Source organism: Myotis yumanensis, unplaced genomic scaffold, assembly GCF_028538775.1.
Source record: "Myotis yumanensis isolate MYYU_CA2020_CCGP unplaced genomic scaffold, mMyoYum1.0.hap1 SCAF_1, whole genome shotgun sequence".
Taxonomy (NCBI): Eukaryota; Metazoa; Chordata; class Mammalia; order Chiroptera; family Vespertilionidae; genus Myotis; species Myotis yumanensis.
The window spans coordinates 144,813,727-144,827,192 of record NW_027223752.1 but is presented as its reverse complement, the minus strand read 5'-3'; the positions used below and the strand labels follow the sequence as shown (position 1 = coordinate 144,827,192).

The 13,466-nt window shown below is 43.0% G+C and overlaps 1 protein-coding gene and 1 non-coding gene across 2 annotated transcripts in view; both read left to right on the top strand.

Annotated features, from left to right (window-relative positions):
• DNAJC1 (DnaJ heat shock protein family (Hsp40) member C1) overlaps positions 1 to 13,466 on the top strand; it is a 202,904-nt gene that overhangs the window by 29,552 nt on the left and 159,886 nt on the right. The window lies entirely within an intron of this gene.
• On the top strand, positions 1,166 to 1,280 carry LOC138999652 (U5 spliceosomal RNA). The gene has a single exon (XR_011469417.1). It is a non-coding gene; the product is annotated as a U5 spliceosomal RNA (small nuclear RNA).

Here is a 13,466-nt window from a genome sequence, read left to right as displayed (position 1 = left end):
TTTTTTATTCTGGGCCAGCTTTAGCTCTGAGGCCTCGCTGCTGAAAACATCGATACAATGTTGCGGTCCGGGGCTGACTGAAAGCTGGTTTTGTTTAGCTTCTTATTTGCAACATAGTAATAGTTGCTTAGAGTTGCAGTTGAGAGTCCGGCAAGTGAGGCGGGGAACGTTGGAGTCTGCAGTTCCTGGAGGAAGCAAGCCTCATGCTCGCTTCAGTGCATGGCTGCCGGCCGCCATCTTGGCTGACAGTTAATTTGCATAAGGATACGCTGATTAGCCAATGGGAAGGGTAGCGGTCGTACGCCAATTACCATGTTTCTCTTTTATTAGTGTAGATATATATATATATATATATATATATATATATATACACACACACACACACATATGCATATAAATGGTAAATATATTTTCAATCTTTTTTCTCTTAACTGATTAAAAACAATTACATAAAACTATTGTGCTTATAACACAAAGATTACTCTATATTATAATAATTACACAAATAAAGGGCCAAGAAATGGAACTATAATGAAGCAATGTTTCTATATTTTTCTAGAATAGATTAATATTCAGCTGAAGTAGATATTGATAAGTTAAGATATATATTATAATTCTTAGAACAACCACTAAGAAAATAACTCAAAATGTTATATAGTAGAAATTCTAACAAAGGAAGTAAAATGGAACACTATGACATATATGACATATTTATTTAACTAAAAGGGAGACAGTAAAGGAGGAACAGAGCTGAAGAAAGACATGAGATATATAGAAAACAACAATGGCAGATGTAAATCTGGTCATATCAGTAACTAAATTAAATATGACTGGATTAAACATTCCAATAAAAGGGTAGATAATGCCAGGCTGGATTAAAAAACAAACAGATACAAATATATGCTTTCTATAAGAGACATACTTTAGATTTAAAGACACAAATAGATTGAATATAAAATTATGGAAAAGTATATAATACTTTGCAGGCAGCACTCCCAAGAAAGCTGGAATGCCTATACTCATATTAGGCAAAATAGACTAAGACTAAAAGTATTTATTATAGACAATGAGGGACATTTCATTGTAATTAAAAAGGATAATTCATCAGGTATATATAACAATTATAAGCATACACATCTCACAACAGGACTTTAAGATACATGAAGCAATATGCTTTCTCTTTAGATCATTTAAATATTTTACCTTTTGCTAAAGATTTCTGTGGAGAGGAACAACGCAGTGGTTACAAAATAATCATGGGCATATAAAGTACGGCATAGAAAATACTGTATAGTCAATAATATTGTAATAACTATAGCTGGTGTCAGTTGGGTAATTGAAATATCAGGGGAATACTTTGTAGAGTATGTCTAACCACTGTGCTGTATACCTGAAACAAATCCTATATAATAAACCCTAATATGCAAATCGACCGAACAGCAGAAGGACTGGTTGCTATGACCTCCAGGGGGCAGATGCTCAATGCAGGAGCTGCCCCTAGTGGTCATTGTGCTCCCACAAGGGGAGCGCCGCTCAGCCAGAAGCCGGGCTCATGGCTGGAGAGTGCAGCGGCAGCGGCAGTGGCAGGAGCCTCTCCCACCTCTGCGGCAGTGCTAAGGACCCCTCGGGGGATGTCTGCCTGCCGGCTTAGGCAGATGTGCTAAGGACCCTTTGGGGAGCAGGTCTAAGCCGGCAGGTGGACATCCCCCAAAGGGTCCCGGACTGTGAGAGGGCACAGGCCGGGCTGAGGGACCCCTTTCCCAGTGCATGAATGTCGTGCACCAGGCCTCTAGTACAAAATAATATTGAATGTAAACTATATTTGAAAAATAAAATAAAGATACTTGAAGCACAAACTTACAGAATTGAAAGGAAAAATAATCAATAATAATAATTTAATACCCTACTGTCAATAACTGATAGAATACCTATACTGAAAATCAACAAGAATATAGAAGACCAGAACAAACTATTAACCTACTTGATCAGATTGACATCTATAGCACACACCACCAAACAACAAAAGAAGACTTTTCTTAAAGCTCACACAGCACATTCTCAGAATAATTATATGCTAGGCCATAAACCAAGCCTCTAAATTTAAAATAATTAAAATAATACGAAGTGCCCTAACTGGTTTGGCTCAGTGGATAGAGCGTCAGCCTGTGGACTGAAAAGTCCGGGGTTCAATTTCCGTCAAGGGCATGTACCTTTGTTGCGGGCACATCCCCAATAAGGAGGTGTGCAGGAGGCAGCTGATCGATGTTTCTCTCTCATCGATGTTTCTAACTCTCTATTCCTCTCCCTTCCTCTCTGTAAAAATCAATAAAATATATTTTAAACAAATAATAATACGAAGTATGTTTATGTTCTCTAACCTTAGGAATCAACAGTAAAAACATATTTGGGAAATTGCCAAATATTTGGAACTTAACACATTTCTGAAAAACCTATGGGTCCAAGAAAAAAAAAGATTACAAGGAAAATTAAGAAATATTTTGAACTCAATGAAAATGAAAACAGAACATATCACCATTTTGGGATACAATTAAAGCAGCACTTAGGTGGAATGTATACCTTAGAAACCTATATTTGCAAAGAAGGAAGATTTCAAATGAATAACATTAAGCTTAAGATAGTAAGGGGGGAAAAAAGCAAAAGGAAAGAAATAAAGATTAGAGCAGAAATTAATGAAATATAAGACAGAAAAGCAATAGAAAAAGCAATAAACCAAAAGTTTGTTTGCCCTTTGAAAAGATCAACAAAATTGATAAACTGTTACCTTGGCTGATCAAGAAAAAAAGAAGGGGACATAAATTACCAACCTCAGGAATGAAAGAGGAAGTGTCTCTACCAACCCTACAGAAATTTAAAAGATTATGAAAGAATATTTTGATGAACTTTGCCAACAAATTGGGCAACTTGGATGGAGTAATATAGTCCGTTTACCAAAACTGTTTCAATGGAAAATCTGAATAGACCTAACAAGCAAGTAAATTGAATTAGTAATTTAAAATCTTTCCACAAAGAAAAGATGGCTTAATTGGTGAAACCTATCAAATATTTAAAGATATTATTATAGTCTTTCACAAACTTCCAGGAAATCAAAGAAGAGGGTAGAGAATACTTTTCAGCTCATTCTATGAAGTATTACCCTGATAACCCAAGCCAAAGATGTCATAAGAAAAGAAGACTACAGGCCAATGACCCTCATGAATCTAAAAGTAAAATTTTCAGCAAAAATGTTAGCTAATTGAATCCACCAACATATAAAATGGATTAAACGCCATGATATAGTAGGATTTGTTCCAGGAGTTCAAGGTCGGTTTGACATCTGAAAATCAATTATTGTAATACACCATGTTAATAGAATCAAAGGCAAAAATCACATGATCATCTCAGACAGAAAAAGACATTTGAAAGAATTGAACATCCATTCATGATAAAAACTCAACAAACTAGGGATAGAGGGTAATTTCCTAAACCTAATAAAGGGAATCTGAAAAACTATAGACATTTCATCCAGGAAGATGTAAAAATGGCTAATAACTACATGAAAAGATACTCAACAGTATTAGGCATTAAAGAAATGAAAATTAAAGCCATAAGAAGATAGATAACATCTCACACTACCAGGATGCTTGTTATAAAAATAATGGGCAGAGAAGATCATTGGTGAGGATACAGAAAAACAGGGGGCAATGTGAAAAGTGTGGCAGTTTCTTTTTTAAATAAAGTAAAATAAACTTAGCATTCACCCCAGCAGTTCCTCCTAGGTACCTATAGTGTCTTAAGGCAAAGGTGAAAATTTGTGTCCACACATGGATTTGTATATGAATGTTCATGAAGCATTATTTATAATAACCAAAAATTGGAAACAGTTCAGATACCCAGCAGTCAATAGATGGATAAACAAAAAGTGGTATATCCGTGTAATGGAATTCCATTTAATATCTACACTAATAAAAGACAAAGATGCTAATTGACTGTACCTTCGCTATCCCCTAAGCCACACCCACCAGCCAATCAGAGCAACTATATGCAAAATAATCCAACCAAGATGGTGGCCAGCAGCCACGGAGCTAGAGCAAGCAGAAGGCTTGGTTGCCCCAGTGATAGAGGAAGCCAAGCTTCCCGCCAGCCCTGAGCTGACTGTGGCCTCCGCTAAGGGCAACAAAGTTTCAATTATAGAAGATAAACAAATCCCAGATACCTGCTTCCAGCCAGCCTCCTCTGGGAGCTTGGGTGGCTAGGGGTTGTGGCCACCCTGCAAACAGCCATCAGCCCCTCACCCAGGCTGGCCACACCCTCATGGGGTGAGGGTCCCCACTGCGGGGGGCTTAGCCAGCCTGAAAACTGCCATCAGCCACTCACCCTGACTGGCCAGGCACCCCAGCAGGACCCCCCCACCCTAAAGGGGCTGTGGCCAGTCTGAAAACGGCCCTCAGCCCCTCACCCAGGGTGGCCAGGCACCCAGCAGGGAGCCCTACCCTGAAGGGGCTGTGGCCAGCCTGCAAACAGCCATCAGCCCCTCACCCAGGCTGGCCAGGCACTCCTCTATAATAAAAGGGCAATATGCAAATTGACCCTAACAGCAGAACGACTGTGAATGACTGGTAACTATGACACACACTGACCACCAGAGGGCAGATGCTCAATGCAGGAGCTGCCCCCTGGTGGTCAGTGCGCTCCCACAAGGGGAGCTCTGCTCAGCCACAAGCCAGGCTGACGGCTGCCAGTACAGCGGTGGTGGTGGGAGCCTCTCCCGCCTCAGCAGCACTAAGGATGTCCGACTGCAGCTTAGGCCTGCTCCCCGCTGGCAAGTGGACATCCCCTGAGGGCTCCTGGGCTGCCAGAGGGATGTCTGACTGCCAGCTTAGGCCCGCGCTTCCTGGGGGATCGGGCCTAAGCCAGCAGGTGGTTATCCCCTGAGGGGTCCCAGACTGCAAGAGGGCACAGGTCAGGCTGAGGGACCCCCCTGAGTGCACAAATTTTTGTGCACATAGGCCTCTAATCCTATATAATAAAAGCTCAGTGACTGAAATGGTGGAACGACCACGGCCCCTAGTCCCAGTTGGCCCCTCCCCCCAGAGAGCTGTTAGGGGCAATCAGGCAGGCAGGTGAGTGGTTAGAGGCGATCATGCAGGCAGGTGAGCAGTTAGGAGCCAGCGATTCCAGATTGCAAGAGGGATGTCCAACTGCCCGATCTGCGGGCCTAAACAGGCAGTCGGACATTCCCCGAAAAGTCCCGGATTGCAAGAGGGTGCAGGCCGGGCTGAGGGACGACCCCTCTCCCATGCATGAATTTCGTGCACCGGGCCTCTAATTTAGTATAAAAAGAGACATCCAGTATAAACCACAACCTGGATGAACCTCAAAAACATGCTAAGTAAATGAAGTCAGACTCAAAAAGACTACATGTTGTACGATATCATTTATATGAAATGCTCAGAAAAGGCAAATATAAAAAGAAAGAACTCAAGAGTAGTGGTTGTCACAATCTGGGAATGAGGGTTGATTGAAAATGGCATGAGAGATTATTTTAGGTTGGTAGAAATGTTCTCAGACAGGATTGTAGTGATGGTTGCACAATTCGATAAATTTACTAAAAGTATTGAATTACACACTTACGATGGGTGAATTTTCTGTTATGTAAATTATACCTCAACAAAACTATTAGAAAAAACAGATGTTATTTTATGGGAAATTTTCAGGGTTTTCTAAATTTTCTTGAGAGATTATTCTGTATATAAACCTAAACTGTGACTTATATGTCTGAGCACTTAAAAGTTTTCATTATTTGGCCTCTTTCATAGAAATACACACACACACACACACACACACTCCTATGTAAACTGAATGCACAGGTTATTTCTACTATTGGATCTTGCTGACAGACTTGGTCCCACATATTTTTAGTTTTGACATTCATTAAAATATAACTTCTTTAGCGTAAAGTATAAAATCTAATAAAAGAGATATATACACATTTAAAAGCCTTTAATACTTTTAAGGAAATAATCCAGATGGTAACGGTACAAGCTAATATTTTAATTATTTGAAAAACTTGAGGCCCGGTACACAAAATTTATGCACTTGGAGGGGTGTCCCCTCAGCCTGGCCTGCGCCCTCTCACAGTCTGGGAGCCCTTGGGGATGTCCGACTGATGGCTTAGGCCGGCTCCCTGTGAGCCCAAGCCGGCAGTCGGACATCCTTAGCACTGCCATGGAGGCGGGAGAGGCTCCTGCCACCACTGCTGCACTCACCAGCCGTGAACCTAGCTCAGGACTTCTGGCTGAGCAGCATTCCCCCTGTGGGAGCACACTGGCCACCAAGGGGCAGCTCCTGCACTGAGTGTCTGCCTCCTAGTGGTCAGCATGTGTCATAGCAATGTTGTTCCACCGTTCGGTTGATTTGCATATTAGCCTTTTATTATATAGGATTATTTTATGTATCTTTGGCAGACTACTAATCACTAGTAGCAGAACTCTATTATTAGATACTAGTAGCCCAGTGCATGAAATTCGTGCACATTGAAAGGGAATTAATTAGAGGAACGTAATTTGGGCTCACTATCTAATATCTACACTAATAAAAGAGAAACATGGTAATTAGCGTACGACCGCTACCCTTCCCATTGGCTAATCAGCATATCCTTATGCAAATTAACTGTCAGCCAAGATGGCGGCCGGCAACCATGCACTGAAGCTAGCAGGGAGGCTTGCTTGCTCCAGTGACTGCAGACTCCAACGTTCCCCACCTAACTTGCCGGCCTCTCAGCTGCAACTCTAAGCAACTATGTACTATGTTGCAAATATAGAAGCTAAACAAAACCCCAGAAACCGGCTTTCAGTCAGCCCCGGACCGCAACATTGTATCGATGTTTTCAGCACTGAGGCCTCAGAGCTAAAGCTGGCCCAGAATAAAAAGAAAAAAAAAGAAAAGAAGGAGTGGTTGGGAGCTTCAGTCACTCGCCAGCCGGAAAACGGCCCTCAGCCCCTCACACAGACTGGCCAGGCACCCCAGTGGGGACCCCCACCCTGATCCAGGACACCCTTCAGGGCAAACCAGCCGGCCCCCACCCATGCACCAGGCCTCTATTCTATATAGTAAAAGGGTAATATGCCTCCCGGCACCAGGATCAGTGGAGCAGCGAGGCTCCCGGCACCGGGATCAGTGTGACAGGGGGCAGCGCCCAAACCCCCTGATCGCCCTGCGGCTCTGTGTGTGACAGGGAGCGGGACCACAACCTCCCTATCTGCCCTGCTCTGTTCATGACAGGGGTAGGCGCCCCAACCCCCTGATCAGCCCTGCTCTGTGCCTGATAGGGGGGAGCTCCCCAATCCCCTGATTGCCCTGCGGTTCTGTGTTTGACAGGGTGCAGCACACCAACCCCCTGATCGGCCCTGCTCTGTGGGTGATAGAGGGTGGTGCCCCAACCCCCCTCCACGGGCCTTGCTCTGTGTGTGACAGGGTAGAGCCATAACCTCCCCATTGACCCTGCCCTGAGTGTGACAGGGTGCAGCGCCCCAACCCCCTGATTGGCCCTGCTCTGTGAGTGACAAGGGGCAGCGCCCCAACTCCCTGATTGGCCCTGCTCTGTGCGTGACAGGGGGTGGCACCGCAGCCTCCCCATCGACCCTGCCTTGAGTGTGACAGGGGGCGGTACCCCAACCCCCCTATCGGCCCTACCCTGAGTGTGACTGAGGGTGGCATCGCAACCTCCCGATCCACCCTGCTCTGTGCATGACAGGGCGGCGCCCCAACTCCCCAATCAGCCCTGCTCTGAGTCTGACCTGGGGCTGCACTTAGGGATTGGGCCTGCCCTCTGCTACCCGGGAGCAGGCCTAAGCCAGCAGGTCCTTATCTCCCGAGGGGTCCCAGACTGCAAGAGGGCACAGGCCGCGCTGCCCCCCCCTCCCCAGTGCACAAATTTTTGTGCACCGGGCCTCTAGTCAATAATATGTGAGTGTGAGGCAGTCCGAGTTTCTGAAATTCAATGACATGAATTTTAGCTATTACTTTGCCAAAGAAATGGAATTTACAGATACCATTTAAAAGAGCATTCAGCTTCATATTAAAAACTCTGGCTACCAAGTCAGGTCTGTTTTCAACTTTTTGCCAGCGTTGTAAATTGTTTGCAATATCTGCCCATTTGGGGTTGCACGTCATGGTTATGAATAAATCAGGCTTGCCATACCTCGTTACAATTGCCATAGCATCCTGATATCGCTGCTGCATATTTCTGGGACTACCCTCAGAAGATAATGGAAGTATTATCATCTTACGAATCGGCACATTGTCCTTTTCAGATCTAGATTTGAGCTAATCCATCAAACCACTATATTTTTCAACTCTTAACTTAGATTGGTTTGCTTTGATGAAATTTATCCGATTGGCCTCCATTTTTGAATACGAATCCATGATAAACTGTTGAGTTAATTTTCCTGCATTTAAAATAGGACTGAACGTGTCCCGCACAGAGATGAAATCCATAATACTGCATTTGTGTGACTCATGTCCTTACATTTTGTCTAGTATTATTGTCAATGACTTAATTATTGTCTGAGTCTTAATGCAAAATATGTTCCCCAGCCTTTTTCACCATGTGGGAAAAGAATAGGATATGTCATCGCATGTAATGTAGGAAACAGGATATTGATTTGTTTCATTTTAGTGGCATTTGGATTATTGGGATCTGGTTTACAATGAATTGAGCAAGTCCCTCTCAAAAGGAGGTTCTCCATCTTTGTTTCTGAATATGACAGCAACCTTGGTTACACGGGGAGAATTCTATCTACCTGGGTCACTGTTACGATCGTATTTAATCGCCATTGTTACCTCTGTGGGAGCAATACCTTTTGCTGCTGCTTCAGATTGGGCTTCCTTTTCTACCTCATGTAGCATCTTGTACGATTTTGTTAATTCATTTATTTCATGCATGAGGTTGTTGATGTTGATCATGAGTCTTTCTGAGCAGCCCTGGTTTTCTGGCATTGCTGATCTTTTACTTGTCGCTTCGGCTGTATCCAAAATAGAGAGTTGAGCAAACTTCCGAGAAACACCATCCAAAGGATGTAAAGTTCCAGTACGGTGATAAACTTGTCCGTGTATTCTAAAACAGTATGGTTCATATCCTGATGGTGATGCAGTATTTGCACCCATGGAAGCAAAAGAAAAAGAACTATTTATGGATCGAATATTTTCCACGAAATTTTTACTGTCAGAATCTTCGTTTGTCATTAATCTTTTTAAATATGCCGGGTAATCTGGAAAATGTATATCAGTTGGACAGACTTTCCCTTTGCTACAACATCGAGAAAATTTCCCATCGGATGGTTTTTCATCCGAGAAATTTAGGGATAGGCAAAATTCACATCGAACAGTCATTCCACCACAACTATGTCCGAGGATTGCATCCTCATGTACTCCATTTTCACTGAGAAGGCAGTTCCTTCCGTTATTGGTAGGACTTGTTGATGACTGTTCTCTAGACATATTCTGTCGTCGGCACCGCCTTCTTTCAACTTCAAAGGCACGCTGGTCTTTAGACATTTTCTGTAGATAACGCCGATGTTTTTCAGCATCAGAGCGACGTTTTTCCAGTAACTGGTGTTTAGATACATCTGTCCCAGGCACCTCCTTCTTTCAAGATCAGACGCACGCTGCTGTGCAGACACTTTCTGTCGATAACGATGGCATCTTTCGGCTGCAGAGCTACGTTGTATCAACAGTTGTTCTTTAGACATAGTCCCACCTCTCTACTGTCACGGTCTGAGATGCAGGTGAATGAGAGTCCTGGCTACCAGGCCACTGAGAGCTGTCTGACCAATGGCTGATTCTGGCTGATTCTGTGGGGGTGGGACTTCCTCCTCCCTGCTGTCAGTTTCCACAGCTGTGATGAGGAAGCTGGGGTGACAGAGGGAGCTGCCCTCTCTCTTGCTCTGCTCTATGTCCAGCGGCCTCCTGCTCTGCCAAGTCCTCCAAACCTCCTGCTCTCTGCCGGCAGGGTCCCAGGAGCCCACAGGCGTGGCTACGGCCTCGCCTCCCGGGGCCAGCAAAAGTCCCGGGAGCCTGCGGCCACCGTCGCCTCCTGGGGTGCTTGACACCTGCGTATGCAAATTAACCTCCATCTTTGTCGGATAATTTGCATAGTCACTTGGATTGGCTGGTGGGCGTGGCTTAGCGCAGCGGAGGGACAGCTAATTTGCATGTTTGTCTATTATTATATAGGGTTGGGATCAAAAATCGACATTTTTATGTCTCCTTTGCAGATAATGTTGGCCAATGAACAGAAGACATAGGGTCATGCTTTTGGTCAAGCCTTTAAAGAGTGGTACATCATTTTGCCCTTGTGTCTTCCCCCTTTCTGATCACTGGAATGTAGATGTCTGTAGCTGCTGTAGCAGACATCTTAAATTTTGAGGTAACCTCGAGAAACCAAGAGCAGAGAGATAGTTGGGGCCTAGGTCCTTGTGACTATGGAGCCACCGTAACTGCTTTGACTGCACACCTCTGCAATAAGAAATAAATAGATCTCTATCATTTTTTAAAGCCACTGGTAGATATTTGTGTTCCAGCAGCCTATTTCTTAATATTATTTTTTTATTGCTTGATTTAAAAAAAAAATTTAAACTACATTTATTGGGGTGACATTGGTCGACATGATCATATAGGTTTCAGGTGTGAGTTTCTATGTTACAAGATCTGTATATTGCACCATGTGCCCACCACCCAAGGTCAAATCTTCTCCTGTCACCATAGATTAGGACCCCTTTTCCCCCACTATCTGTTCCCTCTGGCAACCACCACACTGCTGTTTGTATTCACAAATTTCAGTTTTATCTCCCACATATGAGTGAAATCATATGGTTCTTAGCTTTTTCTGACTGGCTTATTTCACTTAGCACAATATTCTCAAGGTCCATTCATGTTGTTGTAAATGGCAGTATTTCATCCTTTCTTATGGCTGAGTAGTACTCCATTGTGTTTATGTACCACATCTTTATCCCGTCCTCTATCACAGGACACTTTGGTTGTTTTCATATCTTGGCCACCATGAATAATGCTGCAATGAACATAGGGGTGCATATGTCTTTGTGAATATATATATATATATATATATATATATATATATATATGATTGCTGGGTCATATATATGGTAGCTCTATTCTTAATATTTTGAGGAATCACCAGACTGCTTTCCATGATGTTTGTACCAGTCTGCATCCCCACCAGCAATGAATGAGGGTTTCCTTTTTTCCACAACATCTCCAACACTTGTTATTGCTTGTCTTGTTGATAATGGCCACTCTAACTAGTGTAAGGTGGTATCTCATTGTAGTTTTGACTCTTATTTCCCTAATTGCTAGTGAGGTTGAACATCTTTTCATATATATTGGCTGTTCATATGTCTTCTTGCGAGAGGTGTATTTTCAGGTCTTCTGCCCTCTATTTGATTGGGTTGCTTGGTAATGAGTTTTATGAGTTCTTTACATATTTTGGAAATTAAACCTTTGTTGGAGCTACTGTTTGCAAATATCATTGCCCATCTGATTGGCTGCCTCTTTGTTTTGTCATTATAGTGCTGGAAGACCTAGTCCGAGCAATAAGGCAAGAGAAAGAAATAAAAGGCATTCAAATAGGGAAGGAAGAAGTAAAACTGTCACTTTTTGACATGATTCTGTATACAGAAAACCCTAAAGATTCCACCAAAAACTACTAGAAACAATATACAAATACAGTCAAGTTGCAGGATACAAAATCAATGCGCAAAAATCCATTTCCTTCCTGTATACTAACAACAAAACTTCAGAAAAAGAAATTGAAAAAAAAAACACAATTCCTTTGCAATTGCAACCAAAAGAATAAAATACCTAGCAATAAACTTAGCAAAGAATGTGAAAGACCAATATACCGAAAATTACAAAGCGTTATTAAAAGAGATTGAAAAAGACACAACAAAATGGAAAAATACCCTGTGTTCCGTTGGCAGATTGGAAGAATCAAGATAGTTAAAATTGCCATATTACCCAAAGCAATATATAGATTGAATGCAATCCCCATCAAAATCCTAATGTCATTTTTTAAAGAAATAGAATGAGAAATTATCAGATTTGTATGGATCCACAAAAGACCCCGGATAGCCAAAGCAATCCTGAGAAAAAAAGAACAAAGGTGGCGATGTCACGCTACCTGACTTCAGTTTATACTGCAGAGGTATGATCATTAAAATAGCATGGTATTGGCAGAGAAACAGACACACAGATCAATGGAACTGAATAGAGAGTCCAACTATAAAATCACATGTATATGGACAGATAATTTTCAACAAAGGAGGCAGAAACACACAGTGGAGTAAAGATAGTCTCTTCAATAAATAGTGCTGGGAAAACTGGAAAGCCACATGCAAAAGAATGGAACTAGATTACAATTTGTCTCCAGGTACAAAAATTAATTCAAAATGGATCAAAGACCTAAATATAAGACCTGAAACAATAAGTTGCATAGAAGAAAATATAGGTACCAAACTTATGGACCTTAGTCATGGACCTTTTATGAACTTCACCCCAAAGGCAAGGAAAGTAAAGGCAAAAATAAATGAATGGGACTATATCAAACTAAAAAGCTTCATTGCAAAATAAATAGGTTATCCTATCTAATAATAGAGAAACATGGTAATTAACCATAACTCACTACCCTTCCCATTGGCTAATCAGCGAGATATGCAAATTAACTGCCAACCAAGATGGCGGCCTGCAGCCATGCAGCTGAAGTGAACATGAGGCTTGCTTGCTCCAGTGATGGAGGAAGCCAAGGTTCCCCGTCTGCCGCTGCCCAGCTCTGAGCTCTGGATGCAACAATGTTGCAATTATAGAAGCTAAACAAACCCAGAAACCTGCTTTCAGCCGCCAGCGAGCTCAGAACTTAGAGCACCAGTGATGGCAACAGAGTTTCAATTATAGAAGCTAAACAAACCCAGATCAAACCCAGATACTTGCTTTCAGCCAGCCACAGCCTCAGAGCTGGAGCCAGCTCTCAGCTCCAGTGACAGCCATAGAAGGTAAATAAATCCCAGAATAAAAAAAAAAAAAAAAAAGAGGCTGGGAGCTTCAGTCGCCCACCAGCCTGAAAACGACCCTCAGCCCCTCACCCAGACTGGCCAGGCACCCCAGTGGGGACCCCCACCCTGAAGGGGGTGTGACCAGCTGCAAACAGACATCAGCCCCTCACCCACGCTGGCCAGGCATCCAAGCGGGACCCCCACCCTGATCTGAGACACCCTTTAGGGCAAACCAGCCGATCCCCACCTGTGCACCAGGCCTCTATCCTATATAGTAAAAGGGTAATATGCAAACTGACCCTAACAGCAGAAAGACTGGGAATGACTGGTCATTATGACACACACTGACCACCAGGGGGCAGACGCTCAATGCAGGAGCTGCTCTTTGGTGGTCAGGGCGCT